Consider the following 23,291-nt stretch of genomic DNA (forward strand, 5'->3'; position numbering starts at 1 on the left):
TCATGCAAATACTACTGAACCGATTACAACGAAATTTAGCAAACATATAGAGGGTAACTTGGATTAACGCATAGTTTTATCCCGGAAATCCCACGGGAACGGGAACTATGCGGGTTTTTCTTTGAAAACGCGGGCGAAGGCGCGGAAAGCTAGTAGAATATAATCCATGAATATAATATAATATTAGGCGTTAATAGTGAACAACTGATGATTAATGTTGATTTAATTAATATACAGGCAAAGAGATAATTGCTGTCTGTCACTTAGGATTAATAAATTGGCTGAATGTATTAAGACATTAGCCTAAGATTGCATATTAGTGTAGTTATTAGGTATATTATCTGTGATATAAGCAAATAAACAAAATTTTTTTATGAAACCATTTGTTGTGTTGAGGTTTGTTAATTTGAAGTGAAACTTCTTTATATCGGGGTTGGAAAAAAATTTAGTGTAGGTAACATTTTTTAGTTACGCGTGACATTTTTCCGTTACGCGCCATCTTTTATTATGTGGTAGGGCCACGCGTGATTCGACGAATTTCTGTAAATTTGCATATAGTAAATTATTTTTTGAAAAATAAGGTCATAAAGAAGTTTCACTTCTTACGTGTGTACACAAGTACACGAACACATTTTTTTATATTCTTTACAATTAATGTAGATTTGAATGCTTTTAAAAGATACTGAAGGAATTTGTTACTCATTGTGTAAATTGAAAATGTAATACTTACTGTATTCATTTCGTAACAACCTGGATCCCAAAGCGTGTGTGCCGAGTACACGTGTTACAAGTGAAACTTCTTTGGCAAGATTCAAAGATACCAAAATCGTCGGCTTACTCCATGACGTGACGGTTTCATCTTCCAAAGATTCACCAAATTATAATCTATATCTGTACAAAATTTAACCAAGATTCGATCAACCGTTCTGGCATATCCATCTACTAGCTCCTCTCCGCGGTTTCACCCGCGTGCATTCTCTCCTGCTGGTATTAGCGTGATGATATTATATAGCCTATATCCTCCTCGATAAATGGGCTATCTAACACCGAAAGAATTTTTCAAATCGGACCAGTAGTTCCTGAGATTAGCGCGCTCAAACAAACAAACAAACTCTTCAGCTTTATAGTATTAGTATAGTAGGTACCTATAGATTAAAATTTAAGTGTTTCTAAATAGTAAAACAGTAGGCTATTTATTAACGTTAGTATAAGGAAACAACTGACTAGAATGAATATTTATTATCATAATTAAAACTGGAAATAAAATATACACTGTTAATTGATAGATTAACGTGTCTCTTTCTATATTTTACTGTGTCAGTCTATTTATAAGAAATATGCTGATTGTCTTGGTAATAACGTTTGATTAATGGACTTTTAGACGGTTTAGTTGCGTTATGTTTACAGGTGTCTTTTAGAACCTAGTCAATAGAACTTTTAGCTTCCCTTATGCTTTTGCTATTGCTTTAAACCCCCGGTTTCGCTCGTGTAACATAGAACATTATAGGTTCTATCTCAAGCTCAAGTCCTATTTGAAGTTTCGATGTATCTTACAAATGACGTACAAAATCAACACAGACTTTTGAGTGTGAAAGCGTCACAGATAACTTTTATGAACGTTAATATTAAAATAATAACAAGTATCTATTATACAATAGAATCAGATAGAGCCATTGATAGAGCAAGCGAAACATTTCAATGATTATATAGGTATATTATCGCTATAAAAACAACATTATTTTACATTAGACTGACTTACTCTTAGCTCACCCTTAAAACTAAGCAGAAGTGTTTCATAAATATAGAGTCAATTTGGTCAGAACAATCGCATTAAAATCTCTACATTAATGTACATTTTTCTTTATTTTATTTAACTCTGGATTGTGTAAGTATGACCGTTTCCATGGAACAGTGGTTGACGCATGAGCGTAGAACCGAGGGGACCTGGGTTCGATTCCCGGTGGAGACGAAGAAAAAAAAGTCTCGGTCTGGTAGGACACAGAAGGCCCTACTTGTCCCTAAGGACAAGTAGGTACTTGTCCCTAAAGAAAATCGATCAGTGAAACAGATGTATGGATAATCCCCTAATCATCTGCCCCTTACCCCACTACAGGGACACGGGACTTCACTAACACTAGTTTAAAGTGTAGTTACAAATCTAATTGATGTATCTTATTAAATATTATTTGCCTATGTAAAAATGTAGAGATGTAGAGATGATTGTTGCACTTTTCATGCAAAAAGACTGTATCGATTTGGTTGAAATTTGGTATTTAGCACATGTTTAATATGGTAACAAAATCATTTCAATATATCAATCTAAGTAGATGTAGGAAGCTAGTTTTTATAGGTAGGTCGTGTTAACATTGGGGCGTCCACTGCTGGACATAGGCCTCAAGGTTTTCCTCCACGACCGGTCACCTGCATCCAGGAACTCCTATATATAGTATAACTAATAATTTTACGTTCATTTTGTGAATTAATAATAATTAGTGTATGCTAAGTATGTAGTTATAGTAAAAACATGAATGGTCTATAATTTTGATCTTATAATATCTTTGAATGTACCATGTTTTTATGCAATAAATGTTTTTATTATTTATTTATTTATTTAGGTACAAAAGTACGTGTTTGGTAGTTTTTGGTTCATTAAAATTTTCATACCTTTTTTAGTTCGATACTCTCTTGTTTTAAAGTGAATATTTAAAGACCTTACCTTATTTTGGAACATAGGGCAGGGAGAAAAAATAAAACAAATTAAAAATAAATCGTTTATTCATTAAAACTTATTCTTATAGGTTAAAACAATAAAGTTTGGAATACATTTGTTACTATTTTATAAAATAATAAATGTAATTTTTAAAAAGCTTTTACACACACACATCATAATAACATTAACCATTCATTAGAGATGAAATTAATAATTTTATTATCGAGGTTAAAATTACTTAATATATTCTAACATTTCATTAGACCTAGTTTTACGAATGTTAGTACATAATTATTAGGGATGTAACGATACCGATACCGATATATCGGCCGATATAATCGGCAAGCCGATATATCGGTATCGTCGATTATAAAACAACCGATACCGATATCAAACAATTCAAAAAACCGCGCCCAATGAACGATGCGGGAGGCCGCCCGCGCGTGCGCACTTTGTTTTCTGAAAAAACTCTACCAATAGTAAACTTTTATAAGGTACTGATTGTATGTGTATAACTTAAAGTTTAACTGAATTTGTAAAAATATAATAATACTAAAATAAATGGTTTTCTTTTTTTTTTTGATTCGGCATTGTTATTTAAAAGAATACGATTTACAGTTGAGTCTCTGTTAAATGTTGGTAACTTTTATGCATAATTCACTTTTATTTTTCTACCAAGCAATCGATATCGGTATCGGTATCGGTATCGCCGATATTTTATTACAAATATCGGTATCGGTATCGTATCGGCAAAATCATGTATCGTTACATCCCTAATAATTATTAAAAGGGTAAGTCGTTATTTGGTTCATTAAAATAAATTACAAATAAATTATTTAACTGTTATGTAACATTACAATTTTATAATAAGTATTGTTATACTTATTACACATTTATAAAATATTTTAAAACGAGCAGGAATGCTTGCCTTCAAGAAAAGTCTCTTTTTAAACGATCCTAGAAGCGTCTTTTTAATATACATAGGTAGGTATAGATATTACCAACCTATGTTTAAGTAGTCGACAAATTCAATCAGACGTTCAATTAATAGCCTAGCTTCTCAAATCAACGCTTCTACTTGTACTTGTACTAGCTACCTGATTGATTTTCAGCCATTCAATCAAACATCTAGCCAAATGACTTGCATACCATATTTTAACTTCCTACTTGGACAAATCAATAAAACTCCATCACCAACTAACCATTAATTTATTGTCATTCTAATTACACAAAACAAACTGCAACTATAATACTAAATGCACTTGGCACACCCCATTCTATTGTACATAAAGATTATCGAATACAAGAATATACCGTAATACTAGCTTATTTCGAACAATGCCCACGAACCCTTCAAGTGGGGCAAAAAATTCGCATATTACCCGCACAAAGGATGAATAGGTAACCAATTGTGAAAAAAATACTGCCGCTATGTCATTTCTAAATTTGAAATGGCACAAAAGATACCGCGTCTAATGCAATTTTTTGCACGTGGCGCTTGAGTTATAAACGAATGATTATTTTTATTGTTGGCAATACTTACATTGTGTTAGTTAATGTTGGCTATTGTTTTTGGAGGTTGGTTGTTAAGAAATTATCAGTAGATGATTATTAGAAATAGATTAAAAGAAAATCCAGGTAGGTACAGACAGGTACAGTAACTTAGTATTCAAATAGACAATGGCTTTTTCTAATTTTATTAACAGCCGTTTTATTACATTTCATTAACTATAGAATAAAATTAAAATTGTAGTACATTTTATTACGATAGATTCGATTTTATCTTATAGGAAGTAAGGTAGGTACCTACTCGTATTATATTATAGTGAATAAAATATTAGATTTATATTAGTAATTACGTATTTAAATTCTATACAAATGTTATAATTGATAATTCATACTTTTAAACTTAAACAGTCTTACGGCTCTTACCACAAAAAACTTTAGACAGGGTTTAATTTTAAGCGCGGGTTCTCTTTAACAAAGTGACATCCCCGGTTTAAAGTTAGACTTTGTTTAAATTGTCATGTGGTAAGACCAATAATTGTGATCCGCGAAATAGCAACTGTAAAAAATTTAAATATTAATATAATCAAATCATTTAGCACAAGATCGAATCTAATCATAATTAACATTTTAACAAAATATACAATACTAGATTTCCGCCCGCGGCTTCGCCCGCGTTTGCAAAGGAAAACCCGCATAGTTCCCGTTCCCGTGGGATTTCCGGGATAAAAACTATCCTATGTGTTAATCCAAGTTACCCTCTATATGTGTGCTAAATTTCATTGTAATCGGTTCAGTAGTTTTTACGTGAAAGAGTAACAAACATCCATACATCCATACATCCATACATCCTTACAAACTTTCGCCTTTATAATATATACAAATTTCATAGTTAAAACTTTACGAACTCCAAATATATTTTAATCTCTTTACCTTAACAAATCTCTAACTAGGTGTAAAACAATTTTATTATCTATAATTAATCGCAAAAGGTTACCTGCCAACCGACGTCAATTAATATTCCTATTTAATCTGTCTCGAACAGTAGCTAATGAAGTCCCTCCATAGTTTATGGTCGTTTTATTTATAATCTGTGACATTTATCGTTTGTTGCTCATTGTATGAATAGGCCTTATCTGTTTTATGAGGCGTGAACATTTTCTTTGTCGTAAATTTACAAAAAAATACCATTGTGTGTCTGACCGTCGTGGTAGGTAGATTTGCGAATATTTTAGAATTGCGACAGGTTATGTTAAATTTAAATTTGATTTGTATTTATCTGTAGAAAGTATTTAAAAACTTTGAAGTTTTGACAGGTGGTACACGTCGAAATTTATTATGTAGTTTTTTATCTGTGTGATTTTTATTAATTCCACTAATTAAAATCGATCGCTTATTAGGTAGACCTTTTCAAGATTTAACGAACCCATTGAAGTAACAAACTAATACACCCCTTTTATTGTTCATTTATAATCTATTCAAGTTTGCATTAATTAATCTAATTCCTTGTTTTATAACAGCCGTCACAATCAAACGCCGGCATAGACAATAAAAAGTTTTGTATTTTTAATTGCGTATTACAATCATGGCTTTGAATATACCACAGTTCCACGTAAAATAAACAAACAATAAAAACATAAAACCATGCCTATTAATGTTTCTAAGAAAATCGTTTGGTAGGGAGGCGATTTTACGACCATTTTACTGTTAAATTACTATTACAGATTATGACGTAAAAAAACGTAAATGGCGCGCGATTTTGAATTTAGTCTGTGGTTTGAACTCGGTAGCCATCTTGAAATTTTATGACCCGATTATGCTATAAATATTGCATGTAATAATATTATATTTTACGATTGAACGCGCCGGGTTTGATGTTAAAAGAAAATTTAAAGTTTATTGACTTTTGGTTCCTTTTGTTTGATTAAAGAACTATATTTAGATACAACACTATGTTTTTATTAGGTACCTACGTGAGTGGGTTCTCTACTTTGTCCAAAGAGAAATAGATTATAGAAAATAAAAACTGGGTAACTAGGTTGGGTAACCTACCTATATACCTATTATCATCCATCCTGTAGGACCTACAGTGTAGGTAATTATACTAATTGATATAATATTATAATAATAACAGAATTTACATACGAAAACCGTATTAGATTCGAAAGGTCAGTAACAAATTAAAATAGAGTTAAGATGCTTTGATTCTAAAGGATTAAAATAAACATAAATATCTTCCTACGTAATAATATAGACGTATAACTAGCGGCCCGCCCCGGCTTCGCCCGTGGTACATATGAAAAATAGATGTTGGCCGATTCTCAGACTTACCCGATATGCACAGAAAATTTCATGAGAATCGGTCCACCCGTTTCGGAGGAGTATGCAGACTAAAATTGTGACACGAGAATTTTATATATAAGACTAGCGGTCCGCCCCGGCTTCGCCCGTGGTACATATGAAAAATAGATGTTGGCCGATTCTCAGACTTACCCGATATGCACAGAAAATTTCATGAGAATCGGTCCACCCGTTTCGGAGGGGTATGCAGACTAACATTGTGACACGAGAATTTTATATATAAGATTAAAATAGCCATAATTAGTGTCTTCTAGCAGATAAATAAGACTTAGCCCGATCGTATTTCAATTTGTAATGAATCTTCTTGTAACAGTTACATAAGTTATTTCATTTATGGTTAAAAGCTTAGATTACAAAATAAAAGACAGATGGAGCGTTGCCGAACTAAACCGAATGATTTATCGTCATTTTCAATAAAGCTATGTGTGCTGTCATTTCACCGCTGCACTGTGCGTACACGGTGCTTCTGTGTGCGTGTAATGTTACCAGATATTGAAAAATTTCCCAAATTTTTCCCCGACTACGGAAAAAAGAGGGTTATATGTTTTTCGAGTTTATGTATGTATGTATAATATTTCTTTGACACGCCCTGCAGTATAAACCGTTGGACCGATTTTGAATTGTGAGGTTTCATTGCAATCATCTGAATTATTATGTTAAATTAGCAGTCAAGTTTTAATTTTTATTTTAATATTATTTCGGGTTTGTTGATATTTTGTTTTTATAATATTGTAAAAATTCTTTTATTATATAAAGTACCTGCCTACTAAAGTTATATATGGACAAAATAATTGTATTCAATTTTTAATTAAATAAATTACATAAAAAAATGTGTGCGTATACTAGTGTACACACGTAAGAAGTGAACATCTTTATGACCTTATTTTTCAAAAAATAATTTGCAACTTTACAGAAATACGTCGGTCGAATCACGCGTGGTAGAGACAAGAAAAAGATGGCACGTAACGAAACGAAAAAATGTTACACTAAATTTTTTTCCAACCCCGATAAAGAAGTTTCACTTCAAAAATTTTCAATATTATCAAAATATATATGAATGCAAATAGCGGTAGTTTTTAGTCGAGAATACGGGACATTTTATTTTCATTATAACCATCATAGAGTTCACATAAATTAAATCGCTAGCGAAAACGACTATGGCGTTTTTAGCTTTATAAAAGTAACAAAATAATGTATTATGCTTATTAAAATAATCTAATAATGATCATGAACCTTTAGTGCACTTTACAAATAATCACATTCACGATCGAAAAATCCAACAGCATTACCCTGAAGATCTTTTAACCGTTTTACCGTTTTACCAATAAAAATGGCAAATTCATTTTCAAAATACTGGCAACATACGTTGAAGTTTTGTATTCCTTCATATCTGTAAAATTATTATTCGTTTAAAGAAATAAATCAGCCAAATAATCTACAGAAAACCTGTGAAACGATGTTTTATCTTTTTTTTTGTTTTCGGGAACAAATTTTACAGCGTTTTATTATCACAAGACAGCATTTTTTTTACTAAAATTGCAAACCCTTTTTGACGTATTGCATGACACTATATGCGCTATAGCACTGGAGCAGCGACGTATTTGCTTTTGATTTCGTATTTTCTTTGACAAGGGCGACGGGCGGTTGTCATGCTCCATCTGTATTTTATTTTGTAATCTAAGGTTAAAAGTATTTGAATATTTGAAACATTTTACTAAAATTTTAACTAGATGGCGCTACGTGTAGTTACGAACTGTTGCAAGTGTATTTCTTGAAATTGATGAGATTTTCTTTAATTACATTTTAGATAAAAATATTATAAACTATTTAAGGATAGGTACAGTAATTCTTAAGGTTTATTTTAGTATGTTGATAAATTTACTTGGGTATAGATATATATTATATTTTTCTTGGATTTATTTGATATGGTAGGTAGGTACCTACGTTTTATTAATTAGTTCATAGGTAGGTACACAGTTCTGTCAGAGGATTTTTATCGATTGACTATAGACTTGCCCCGGCTTTGCACGGATGGATATTTTTCACACTTGCATCAGATATTAGGTATACAAACGGTTACAAATCTAATAGAATAGCAAAACACATTGTTATTCTTTCATCCGTTATTGGGGTGTAATAATTATAACTGTAAAACGACTAGTTTTGATAAACAATAGAAATAAAATAACAAGTAGATACATTTATAAATTTAATTTTTATAAACAAAGATAATAGAGTTAATAACAATTACCTATATCTAGTTAATACAGATAATCACTTACTTTGTATTTAAATTTCGGATTTTAGTTCGCGGCAAAGGTTGAAACAATTAAAAAATAATATCAGACTTAAGTAGGTACCTATACTTGTGAATAGCAACTCTACATATCAATCTAATGTAGCATTTCACTACATAGTAGGTATAAAACAAAGTCACTTTCTCTGTCCCTATGTCTCTATGTCTCTTTGTATCTTTAAAACTACGCGACGGATTTTGATGCGGTTTTTTTTAATAGATAGAGTGATTTAAGAGGAAGGTTTTAGTATATAATTTATTAGGTTTAAGACAAAGCGGGCGAAGCCGCGGGCGGTAAGCTAGTATATGAATAAGTAACGCAAATGACTCTATCAATGGTAGAGCTATCCATATTTTTAATACTGGGTACTTAATACATAGCTTGGGTTGCCTGGTAGAGATCACTACCTAGCGATAAGGCCGCCTTTTGCTGTTTCTCTAGTCTTGTATTTGTTATATACAGGGTGTCCCAAAAAGTAGTGATGAACGGAAGCTGGGAGGTAGAGGACCTAGAGAGCTATCCGAATCACCCCCATGTATGTTATGCGATTTTTCGTATTTTCGGAGTTATGACATTTTTTTCAATTTTTCATCTATCGCTGAGTACGATGAGATTTTTATTTATGGTGACGTGACTTATTGCGCTAGATGCTTGATTTTTTTTTTGTGTGGTAAGCTGAAAGATAGGCCAATTCAGTATGGTAACATTTACTATCGTTAGATCTTCGAATGGAATAAAAAAAGAATTAAATGCCAAGAAAGATAAAATTACCCAGTAGGTATGTTCACAACTTCAAGGGCCCATAAAAAAATAAAATCACATAAAAAAAGTTTTCCATTTGGCTTTTAAAAACTCGCTCTATCTATCAGGTAGCTACCCTAAAAATTTCATTTTATTATTCAGAAGGCTTCAATCGAAAAATTGAAATCTAAATGTGGTAAGTGCAAAAATTTTATTAACATGATGATCATTAAAACCAAATTAAAACCCATAAATAGGTGTTTAATTACCAGAAATTTTTAAAATAACCCCGCTGTTGCTCAATGCAAGTGCGACATCACCGTAAAAAGTTGTCTTTTAAATGTCTGAATGCCCTTTTATCATTTTTAATGGTTTCTTCTGCTACTATGAATTTCCGGGTTATTTCGTCCAAATTGTAGCATTCTCTCAAGTAGCCGAGGTCTTTTTAGTATCCCCATTGAAACAAATCAATGGGGTTTAGGTCGAGGGACCGTGCAGGCCAGGCTTTAAGGCAGGCGTCACCAGCGCATGCGCAGGCTGCAACGACCAATCCATCTTTCAGGGTATCTTTGCCCTTTAGCCTGGCCTTGACGGTCCCCGGACATAAACCCTATTGATTTTTTTCCGTGGGGATACTACAAAGACGAGAGACTGCCACAATTTGAACGAAATAACCTGGAAATTCATAGTAGCAGAAGAAACCATTAAAAATGATAAAAGGGCATTCAGACATTTAAAAGACAACTTTTTACGGTGATGTCGCACTTGCACTGAGCAATAGCGGGGTCATTTTAAAAATTTCTGGTAATTAAACACCTTGTTATTGGTTTTAATTTGTTTTTATTAATCATCATGTTAATTCAATTTTTGCACTTACCTCATTTAGATTTCAATTTTTCGATTGAAGCCTTCTGAATAATAAAATGAAATTTTCAGGGTAGCTACCTGATAGATAGAGCAAGTTTTTAAAAGCCAAATGGAAAACTTTTTTTATGTGATTTTATTTTTTTACGGGCCCTTGAAGTGGAGAACATACTGGGTAATTTTATCTTTCTTGGCATTTTAATTCTTTTTTTTATTCCATTCAAAGATCTAACGATAGTAAATGTTACCATACTGAATTGGCCTATCTTTCAGCTTAGCACACAAAAAAAATCAAGCACCTTCCGCAATAATTGACGTCACCATGAGTGAAAATATCACCGTACTCGGCGATAGGTGAAAAATTGAAAAAAACGTCATAACTCCGAAAATACGAAAAATCGCATAACATACATGGGGGTGATTCGGATAGCCCTTTAGGTCCTCTACCTCCCAGCTTCCGTTCATCACTACTTTTTGGGACACCCTGTATATGTATTTATGTATTTTCAATGCAATAAAGGGGTGTCCATTAATATAAGGCCGGGGCTCTTCACAACTTGCTGATAATATCCCTGATAACCTATTTAACACTTTTTCTTTTTAAAATAATTTAAACGGAAGCTTATCAGCAAGCTGTGCAACTGAACAAGTCTACTTGAAATATAAAAGCTATAAATAAAAGTTAATTTTGACACGATGAGCATTTTAATTGAATATGAATACACTAGCTTTCCACCCGCAGCTTCGCCCGCGCAGTCAAAGAAAAACCCGCATAGTTCCCGTTCCCGTGGGATTTCCGGAATAAAACCTATCCTATTTCCCGGGATAAAAAGTAGCCTATGTCCTTTCTCGGGTATCAAAATATCTCTATACCAAATTTCATGCAAATTGGTTCAATAGTTAAGGCGTGATTGAGTAACAGACAGACAGACAGAGTTACTTTCGCATTTATAATATTAGTATGGATATTAAAATTGAATACATCCATTTGTCATCAATAAACAATTATATACATTCATAACGCATAAATACAAATAAATAAGTAGGTAAAGCATAAAGGACTTTAGGTATATACGGTAGAGCTATTAAAATTATGTGTCTACTTAACAAATTATTATGAATAATTAAAATGAAAAAAAAAAACTATACAAAAAAAAAATATTTCTTGTATAGGTACCTACATAGTTGCGTTTTGTCCATAAAACAATTGCATTTAATTCATATTATGACTTGTCAAAGTAACATTTAATTAAATTTTATAAAAAAGTAAGTTTATTCTTAAATATATATGTATATAAATAGTAGAATAAAGTAGTAAGTGAGAAATAACATACCTAATAATGTGTTAAATTTACCTTAAGAGAATGTAATTAAAATTTAACGATACCCGCATTTCAATTTATGATTGTTTTTTTAACCAATTAGCTACATCGCCTAATCAACACATATGCAATTCATTCAACTCCCTATCTGTCACCACAACATATTTACAATGCCCTTATCTCATGTCTTATCTACTTACAGATTATACAAAAAAAATGCCGCACAAACGGGGATCTCGTAAAAAACCTCGTAACTGACACCACACAAAATCAAAGAAACCGTCACGCGAACAAAAAACCAAAAAAAAAAACTACACTTCGACGAAAAAAAAATCGAAACTACGTTCGGAGTCTGTATTGATAGTCCATGGTCTCAACACGTTCCTGCGTCCCGCTGGGCGTGGCCTCCATAACAGGTTAGTAAAACACGGAGCCGCCAAAAAATACCCATAAAAAAAATTAATGGCAACCTAGGCGCCAACGATCGATGCGGCGTTACCAACCCGCGCGCACTGCACGTACAAACGAAAAAAATCGCGCGATTTACATCCACCAATCAGAGGGAAGCTCCACCTCATATACGTTACACCTCAAAGTACGATCCGCCCCCCACAGCACACTAGCGCCACACGCCTCATACAAGCGGCGTAGATCCGTACTAATTAGAGCGAGACGCAGCTACATTGGGCCGTTCGTTTCTCGGACAATTTCCTCCAACCGATCATTAAGTGTTTAAATTCAACGGGAGTTGGTTGTGTCGGATTTCTTCGGAGGGGAACGCTATTAAAATTTCCACAAACATTATCTTTAATTGGACAGAATTTTGTGCTTGTGTGCGGTTCTGTTTTTTTTTTAGCCATCCGTCAGTGACGATTCCGATTTTTTCAAACTCGATGACTGTTATCGCGTATAGTGTACGGTGATTGTGTTGAAAATGACTATTGAATAAACTGCGTGCGTGATTTTGCGAAAGCCAACAAAAATGACATCTGTGACGTGAAGAAAAAGGTTTCCAGTGACTCTGGTCGGTTTTGTTTTTGGAGTATGTCGGCACGTGTATTCTGATTGAGGAATTTTAATCCGTGGATATAATTGGTCTTTAATTATCCACCTGTATCTGTAGTCCGATCACGGTTCTCCCAATACCTGGTAATTCTTGTAACTGTGTTCCACTCTCGATTTCTGAATACCTGAGGTATTCTTCAGCTCTGTGAAGTGCTATAACACTAAGTGTGACTATTTGTGTGTGAAGTGATGCTGTGAAAGCAACTTTGATTTCCATTTCAACCGTAAGTAATTGATATGATTTCGATTATAAAATAACTGCTCATGAAAATTCTAACTTTGGTATAAAATTTGAAATGACTCTATCAAATTTTAGATGATGTTTGGTAATTTTTAGTGTCCGACCGAAACTGGTTTCCAGGCCGAAACCGAAACCGAAACCGAATGTTCGGCCGTGGCTTCAGTTTCGGCCGAAACCGAAACCGAAACCGAAACTCACGTGGTCAAGTATGAAATTTCTAAAAATACTGAACTTTGGTGCATTTTACCTATTATTTTGCCTTAATTAGGGCATGAAATGAAAAAACAGTATATTAAATTTGTTGTTATCATTTATTTAATATAAAATAAAAAAATAATATTTTTAAAATATTAATAATAACTAACAATTTTAATTTTTATTATTTTTTTAAGTTAAGTTCTCAGTAAAATCAGTCATCTAAATCAAATCAGTAATTGTTACTGTTACTTTAAATACTTTAATACTTTGGATTGGTATTTGTACTTAGAAGAATATAATCAGTCTCTTTTAGGTACCTCTTATATAAATATAATTATTATTAATTACTATTACACCCAGTTCCAATCTCAACATAGATAATCAAAAATTGTTTCCACCAGCGTGGGTCAACCAACCAGCGTCCGTCAAAGCGTTGCCGAGGAAAACGAATTTAGGCGAGCGTGAACGTGTGTGAACTAAGTTCACTGAACTTGCGAAATAAGTTTCGGTTTCGGCAAAAGTTTCGGCCGATTTTGGCCGAAACCGAAACTGCGGCCGAAACTTGATTTTTGGCCGAAACTCGGCCGAAACCGAAACCGAAACCGAAAGTTCGGTCGGACACTAGTAATTTTGTTAGAAATCTAAAGAAAACTTCCAATACGCTCTACCTAATTGATTTGATTTAATGTTCTACAATAGTTAGTTATCCCTAGAAACGCCGTATAAAGTTTATTTTTCAATTGAACAAAATAAAGGGCTGTTATTAATGACTTCTATGTCAGTTCCAATAAGTAAGAATAGACTAACAAGATCAATGAGAAACAATACCTACCTAAAAATTAACATAAAATTTAAATGTCAAAATTTTGATTGACTAAAAATCCGGTTCAAAGGACCAAAAATAAATAGAATTTATACATAGTAAGATAAAGTTGAAGCAATGGATGCAAATTTTGAGAAATATAATCTAGAAAGAAGAATAATTTAAATGTAGGTACCAATTTTTATTTGTGGAATCTCTATTCCATGGCACAAAATTTTAATGTATAAGTTTCTTATTAATGGATTCTCTATTCCCTGGCACTATAATTTGTAATTGAACGTGTCTTGACTTGACCAAGGATCTGCCCTTGGTCCTAAATTTATAAAAAATGTTTAAAACATGTTAGTAGTTAGGACAAGTTATTTTTTGTCTGATAAATAGACTATAGGTGCTCATATCATAAAGAGGAAAAAATGCTTGTAATAATTATGCGACTCAAAAATTACTAATCCAGTCTTCAAAATTATTTCACCAGCAGAAAGCTACATTCGAGCATAGGTTTTTTTGGTATCCCGGGACAACCTGGGCGGAGCCGGGGTGACTGGCTAGTCAGTAAAAAACGATAGCAATCATTAAGAATATTTCACCACTATCAAATAGGTATATTGGCATATTTTTCTTCAATATTACTAATACGTTATAATAAACGTTTTTTCTTTCTGTCTTTCCTTCTTCATCAAATGCTTATAAATCTGTTTGTTAAATAAATTTCGTGGTATTATTTTAGTCTTTACAAAGTAACTACCTATCGAATTATTAGCACGCACTCTGCTTTCTAAAAAAATATTGCCTGTAATTTTGTTTGCGCGTGATGTAATCATGTAATATACAACTTACTGTACGTGTTGTATTGCCAAAATACGTTACTATGATATTTGGGTATTAAAACATTATATATATATATTACATAATATATTGAGATTTATTTTTGGGGTAAATAATTCAGTCAATCGTAAGAAAGCACTCTGGTAGGTACCTACCTACTATAAATGGTCTAGCGGCTACACTCATCATCGTATGCGAAAAAAAAACCCAGGGTGCTATTCTAGATTAATTGTATAGGTACCTAGGCAAATTTTGATATCACCCATTGGAAATATCATTAGATTTTAAAAACTTAATTTCAATTTAATTTTAATTCCAAATCATCTTTATGTAATAGATAGTCTTTGAACAAGCATTTGATAATGTTACTACCTACCTATCTAGGCAATTGAAAAAGAAACTTAAATATTTTTTTTTCGCAATTTAATGTCGTATCATATTATTATCAATAGAAAATTTAGTATAGCTAAACATATAAAATATAAAAAAAAACAAATATTTTGTATTGATGATGTCAAAAAGGAATCATTTCATGATGACGGGGTAAAATATATCTATGGCATTTAAAAGGCAGAAGAAGTGAATCATAGTAGCGAGAAATATCAATTTGTTAAGGTAGGTAAGATCGAATGTCAGACTTATATTTAGATTTTAGATATGTATAAAAAAAGTGTGAAGTCCCGTGTCCCAAAGTGGGGTAAGGGGCAGATGCATTATTCATACATCTGTTTCACTGATCGATTTTCTTTAGGGACAAGTAGGTGATCAGCCTTCTGTGTCCTGCCAGACCGAGACATTTTTTTTCTTCATCTCCACCGGGAATCGAACCCAGGACTCCTCAGTCCTCGGTTCTACGCTCACGCGTCAACCACTGTACCAAGGAGGCGGTCATTTATGAGGAGTAAACTTAAAAAAATCCATGTTGCTACTAATAGCTTTAAATAAATGTAGTTAAAATAACACACTAGGTACCATATTGTATGAATAAAAATCAATAAAATCCCTGTTCTTATTTCTAAACCTTAATATACTAGTTTAAAAACGATAAAACACACTATACTAAGATAGTCTCATGAAATTATTGTATTGTCACCAATCCTTGATGATTGTATACAGTTTGAATGAAATCTGTCCGTTTAAAGATAAAGAGTCAAAATCGAGTCTAAAGGACAAGAAACACACAAACATACGGGTGAAGCCATTATAAGTTAAAAAATACGTGCAGGTTACTCTACTCGCTAATCTTAGGTAAAGGAAGGGTAAAAGAGAGCCGACATAATGCGATTTTTCTGTATTAAAAAAAATCTAAACACAAATTAAGACCTAATTTTTGTTGTACTTTCATTAGTCTATTTTTAAAACTACCTTGAAACGCATAGACTAGTCTTAAACAAAAAAAGAACAAACTTAGGTAGGTATAGTTAGTTAGATAAAATTAAACTTATTCACAAAAATAATTATTTTTTGCAATTAATGTAAGCTCATACCTTGTTTCCTATCTTCAATACTATTTTGAAGAATCTATGTACAAAAAAATCTATAAGAAATCGTCTTTTGTCATAAAAAATAGGCAAATGCAATTTAGAAACCGTCCGATTGTTACAAACTTAGTAGTTATACTGCTTACTTTTCGATGATATAAAAGGTACATTAAAAGGGAAATAAATTATAGATTTTTAATAATAGTTAGGTCATTCACTTTTAAATTTTATGTTAATATCTGCATACATATTAAAAAAACTTTTTAATCGAGAAAGCAAAAAAAATGCTCTAGGTAGAGCATAAAAACATAATTAAAGCCCATAAAAATCATAATAAACACAATAAAAACTTTACAATATATTATCAAACCTTTACGCAATAAATAAATAATTAACCAATAAACCAAAATATATTTACACATTCAAATACATTAGTCAAAAAGTTAAACGACACATAATAAACTCATTTTATAGCAATAATTATTTAAAACACAGGTTTGACAAAGTTTCATATGAATCGATATTAATTATATATTTATACCTCGGGTCGGCGTTTCTGTTACCCTTCCTAACCCTTCAATATAAGTACTAGGACGAAAATACCAATTACCTACAATCATGTAATGCTTTGGATTGAGAAATTTGTTACTATTTGAATGGTTTTATCTTCTATAAGTATAAAACTTACCAATGTTAAAGAATATTTCTTAAAATCAATTTAAATATTGATTTTTCTAATACCTACGCCATCTCTTTACGGGAATACATTGCATAGAATATATTCGTAAAATCCAATAAATTCTGAATGTTTCTAATAAGGATAGAAAAGGAATAGGCTTATATCTGACCCAAATAAAAAGGTAAGTTTCTCAGCAGGGTTAAAGCAATATGTTTGTCAGAGAACATGGTAATCATTATGAAGACTTCTAAAACGTTTTTATTTCTGAAAATTTGGTCTTTTTGGAGGTATTTTCTATATACTGTGTTGGTAACAAAAGGCTTGCAATAAGTTATCCAGAAATTGTTATAGTCAGTAGAATTGAATTTAAAATCGCACAAATTCTCATTAGTAGTGCTACTGTACGATTTCTAATAAGATATTTAAAATATTACAGAAATTATAAAATATATCTACAAAGTTACTAGCGGTCTGCCCCGATAAAATAGATGTTGGCCGATTCTCAGACTTACCCGATATGCACAGAAAATTTCATGAGAATCGGTCCAGCCGTTTTGGAGGAGTATGGTAACTAACATTGTGACACGGGAATTTTATATACATAATATGTAGGTATATAAAATTCCCGTGTCCGTCTTCTTATCTTATATTATAAGATAAGAAGATTACGAACTAATACTGCAACGTAGGTATCGCTTCAAACCCAAATTTATCTACATTTAATTCTCATACACAGTGTCTTATTATTCTTTCTTTTTTTACGCTCGTTATATATAAAAATGAATCGCAAAATGTGTTGGTAAGCGCATAACTCGAGAACGGCTGAACCGATTTCGATAATTCTTTTTTTATTATATTCCTTGAAGTACGAGGATGGTTTTTATGTAGAGAAAACGTAAGTACCACGGGCGAAGCCGGGGCGGACCGCTAGTCTATAATATAAAAATGAATCGCAAAATGTGTTGGTAAGAGCATAACTCGAGAACGGCTGAACCGATTTCGATAATTCTTTTTTTATTATATTCCTTGAAGTACGAGGATGGTTCTTATGTAGAGAAAACGTAAACATGTACCACGGGCGAAGCCGGGGCGGACCGCTAGTTGTTCAAAAAAATGATGCTTAATGTATTTTTTTTAATGTAAAGTTTCATGTATCAACACAAACGCATATTACTTCAAAATGTATACAGTACGTAACTACTCTCTAGTGTCAAGTAAGTAGACTGCAGTTAAATTAGTTGAAGAATCTTTTCAGGGATTTTTACCAACAAAAATTAAAAATGTATATTTTGCTCTACTTTATGGTAACACAATAATTATTAGAGGTAGATATATGATTACAGGAAAACAATTAAAATCAAAGGAAATCGGAAATTTATAATTCTATGAGCTACGTTACTTATAAAAATCCTGACTATTCCAATCTATTAATTTCCTGTACTGCCTATTTAACAATCAAAGTCAAATTTTTAATGTATCTAGTTTCTCCAAAGAAGCCGGCAAGAAACTCTCTAAATGCTGTTTTTAAGTCATACCTACTAGATAAATACATAGCTACTAGATAAATACATACCTACATACCTACCTAGGTCATTTTTTGTTGAAATATTACATACCTACTCCGAAACCGTCTGACTAATTTTCATTTTTAAATTTTGTGTCCTATTTTACATACCTAAGTAAAATAAGTAATATAAGTTAGGCTGAACAACGAATCCTGGGACAGCTAGTGTACCTATATGTATAGAAATATATATATTATATATACATATATATATAAAATTCTCGTGTCACAATGTTAGTCTGCATACTCCTCCGAAACGGGTGGACCGATTCTCATGAAATTTTCTGTGCATATCGGGTAAGTCTGAGAATCGGCCAACATCTATTTTTCATACGTACCTACCACGGGCGAAGCCGGGGCGGACCGCTAGTACATATATATAAAATACTAGCTTTCAAAGAAAAACCCGCATAGTTTCTGTTATCGTGGGATTTTCGGGATAAACCTATTCTGTGTTAATCCAAGTTACCCTCTATATGTGTGCTAAATTTAATTGTAATCCGTTCAGTAGTAGGTATTTGCGTGAAAGAGTAACAAACACACACATACATATCCATCCTCACAAACTTTCGCATTTATAATATTAGTAGGAAAGTTGGATTAAAATATTAATTGTAGACATTAATCCATACTATTAATATTATAAATGCGAAAGTAACTCTATCTGTCTGCCTGTTACTCAATCACGCCTAAACTACTGAACCAATTTGCATGAAATTTGGTATGGAGATATTTTGATACCCGAGAAAGGACATAGACTACCTTATTGCGAAATATGTACCACGGGCAAAGCCGGGGCGGACTTCTAGTGTCTTATAAATTCAACTTAACAGTTGCTTTAATTGGACAAGCCCTAACGCTTCCTATAATCTAATATCTAGACTTTCCCGCTCAATAGATTAGTCTTGTTGATCATAACTTTCGATTTCCTATACGTATTAAATATTATGGACATTTATTTATATTTATAACCTTTGGATATCACCACTTAGTATAAAACGTAGCTTTCTCTGTCCCTATGTCCCTTTGTATGCTTAAATCTTTAAAAGTACGCAACGGATTTGGATGCGGTTTTTTTAATAGATTGAGTGATTCAAGAGGAAGGTTTTAGTATATAATTTATTGGGTTTTAGACAAAGCGGGCGAAGCCGCGGGCGGTAAGCTAGTACAATATACATATAGGTAAAAATATGTGCGTGTACTAGTGGACACACGTTAGAAGTGAAACTTCTTTATGACCTTATTTTTCAAAAAATAATTTACTATATATGCAACTTTATAGAAATACGTCGAATCACGCGTGGTAGGTAGGGATAAAAAAAAGATGGCGCGTATCGGAAAAATGTCACGCGTAACGAAAAAATGTTACACTAAATTTTTTCCAACCCCGATAAAGAAGTTTCTTCAATAATATTTAGCGTGCAGGTAATATAAAAATGTTTGTCTGTATGTTTTTTTATAGAATCGTAAACTATGCATTTGATCATAATATGCCGATCTTTAGCAAAATATTGTGCATGAGACCACGAATGTTTGTGAGTTGGTACGACCAATCTTCGACTGGTACACTGCTAGTTTAAATGGTAACAATTAAATAAAATACTTGACTTGACAAACACATTTATCTGTTTGTTGAAATTAGTAACATTTTATGAAGTTAGATGTAGTACAGGATCACATTGTTAATTTCTTTGAGTAAAAACTTGTCAATGATACGTATTTTTAGGATAATTATCACAATGAGATCTAAATATGTAACTAGGTACATTGTACTGCGGTAATTAGTACTTAATTGTTTCAATTCAAACTTTCGATCAATAAAATTGTAATGCCAAATGTTAAAATTTGTTAAAAAAGCGTCGATAAATGATGCTCGTAAAGGTAGGCTTGTATACTTTTTCTGAATGACAACGTTATCTATCCAAATAAGCTGGTGAATAATTTTACGAAAAAATAAGGCATTTACAAAGCATTTTAACTGATACTGATACTGGCAATACTGTGAAAAGTAACAGTAGGCGCAACATTTCATACAATTCGACATCTGTCATTTGTCAGCCGCTGTTTTGCGGTTTTTTTCTTTTTTTAACGTGTACATGGCAACCTATTGTTGTAGAATCGTTAACTTCATTCCATGTTTAAAAACGTATATGTTTTGACATTACGGAAAGGACAACATTTTTACATATACATATTTCAACGTACCTGACATACGGTAGAAGGTTCAATAGCCATTTTTTGGATAGACTGAATTCCCTATTTTGTCGGGTTTTTCATTGATACAAGAGTGCGTGTCTAGTTTTTCATTCATCGCAAATAACGCGTGAAATAATTACGCACCAGCCACAATTACATTAAATTTTATTATACATGCGTTTTATCGTTTGTATGATGAATGGCGAATGCCTACTCTACGTTCTAGCTGCCATGTTAGGCTAATGACAAAATGGCCGACAGGATTGACATATGACGAATGGCGGGAAATAGTAAATGTCAAAACGTGAGAAATTCTTGAACGGACCCTTTCGTCGGTGTTTTAAATAAATAGAGACTTGTTTATTCATGTACAGCGCTTATGATTATATTTTTCCTTATATGTATAGGGTCATTTAAAAATGACAGTATATTAATGGGAATGAAAACAATACCTAATGTTATTTATTTATGTAAATTAGACCATATTTCTTTCACCATCTATAGTTGTATTGAAATTATGAATTACCCACTTTCGAGATAGGCTGAATATAAAAAAAAAACAAGTTTTTCAAAATTTTTAATCTGTTGAGGTTATTCGCACCATAGACAATTTAACTTTTATCCCGTATCAAAACGCATTCTAACGAATCGTAAAATCAATTAAATTTAGCACCGGCTTAATTAGTGGCGTAAAATTTATAAATATTAGTTAATTTGCGAAATAACTTGTTTGCACGGCGCTTTCTTTGTTGACCCACAAATTGATAATTATGTCAAATAAATAAAAGCAATTTTTTTGCGGCACAACACATAAATGTCATGGGTAAGTCGTGAATGATTTCGATCGGTTATCGATTGACGTGTGGTGGACTTATTGCGTGTACTTTGGTATCATACATATTCTCCGTCTATAGGAGTCATGTCATAATAATAAAGAAGTCGGAGCGAAAATAAATTGTTGCATTGGCTATATGTGACAACAAATTTGCAGCGGCACGCGACACCGCCAATAAAACCCTTTGAGTGGAGGCGGTAGATATTTTAATGTCAATTCAAATTAAATAGATAAGTGAGGAATTTCCTCATACTTTGATGTAAATTGGTACAAAGAGAAGTACAAATACATAACGCTATATATTTGGGTAAGCTATACCTACCGTACCTATTTCTATCTTGAATAGGTACATATGCATTGCCAGGTCATCAGTTTTCGTTTTTGGGTGTCGTCGTCACTTATTATGAAGGCAAAGGTTTTAATGCATGCAGCCAAATTTAATGTCACAACTGTCAAAGTGACAGTCATGAAAATGTTTTGGCGCCGTTTTTCCGAATGCATAAACGTTTTCTCATTGCACAGATAGCTGCCCGTTATTCACTTTCATTAATACCCAGGCTACTAGTGTAACTGTTTAATTTCTTAGATTTTCGTTGCGTGAGATAGCAATCACTTTGCCAGACCGGCAAAAACTGTTGCTATACTCATTAAGTTTTTATCGTCAGCGAATGTCACTAAAAAAATGTTAAAATATTATATTAATTTCAAATTGCTCAGGTCAGGTGTTTCAGATGTCACGATTAAAGGATAATTATTGCTTATAGGTTGGAATTTGGAAACTTAAAATAATTTTTGCTAATTGTAATTTCGTTATCTGTAGGTACCTACGATGAATTACGGGGAATGTTTGTAAGATATACAGATATTTTGATTGATGATAAATATCGAATCAAAAGCCTTTAATATGTTTTGACTAAAACACAATACAAATAAGTAATTAAAATTCTGAAATTGTTATATGAAATGTTCCTTGGATTTATTTCTTACGTTTATTAAAGTGAAACTTTTATTACATCGTCTCAAACTTTTTGGTCTGTGTAGCGCATGTCGCGTGTATCGCGGATGCCGAGTAGGTATACCTACTCGGCAGCCGACCGTCACGCGACATGCGCTACACAAAGCAGTGTTCGGAACCGTTCGAACAGTTTCACTTTTACCGTGGTTTCATAAAACCACACAACGTTTTTTTTATATTGACGAATGTCGACGTTTCGATTTTGATTTTGAATTAAGAGTAGTACCTATAGTGCGAGTATAATGCTCTAAAAGTGTTTTATCTACGTACCTACAGTCCTTGATTTATGTAAATTATTATCTAATTGTTATTAGGTAGGTACTTGAGCCGATATTAAAAATACACAGTTATATCCACAACTGTTTAAGCTATCACAAAAAGTCACTATTTTCATTCACAAATACTAATTTAAAACAATAGATAAATAAAAATTCTAATTTGTTACATTACAATTTTTAATTGATTCGAAACTAGACTTTTTTATTTCAAACTAACGAAAGATGTGTCAATTGTCAACTGAATGGTTAAAAAAGACGCACAAATTAACAATCAAAACAAATTGCAACTG

The 23,291-nt window shown here is 32.5% G+C and overlaps 1 protein-coding gene and 1 long non-coding RNA gene across 4 annotated transcripts in view; one reads left to right on the forward strand and one right to left on the reverse strand.

The window, feature by feature from the left end:
- Positions 1-23,291, reverse strand: part of LOC149476246 (uncharacterized) — a 134,028-nt gene that overhangs the window by 48,898 nt on the left and 61,839 nt on the right. The window lies entirely within an intron of this gene.
- Positions 12,539-23,291, forward strand: part of Dll (homeotic protein distal-less) — a 93,835-nt gene continuing 83,082 nt past the window's right edge. For all 3 annotated transcript variants that reach the window (XM_089712292.1, XM_089712294.1, XM_089712293.1), the window contains exon 1: positions 12,539-13,090. The gene's annotated coding sequence lies outside the window, so the exon portion shown is untranslated. The remainder of the gene's footprint in view (positions 13,091-23,291) is intronic.

Source organism: Colias philodice, chromosome 28, assembly GCF_061535455.1.
Source record: "Colias philodice isolate Cphi_HAF_F1 chromosome 28, ilColPhil1 Martin Lab GWU primary, whole genome shotgun sequence".
Taxonomy (NCBI): Eukaryota; Metazoa; Arthropoda; class Insecta; order Lepidoptera; family Pieridae; genus Colias; species Colias philodice.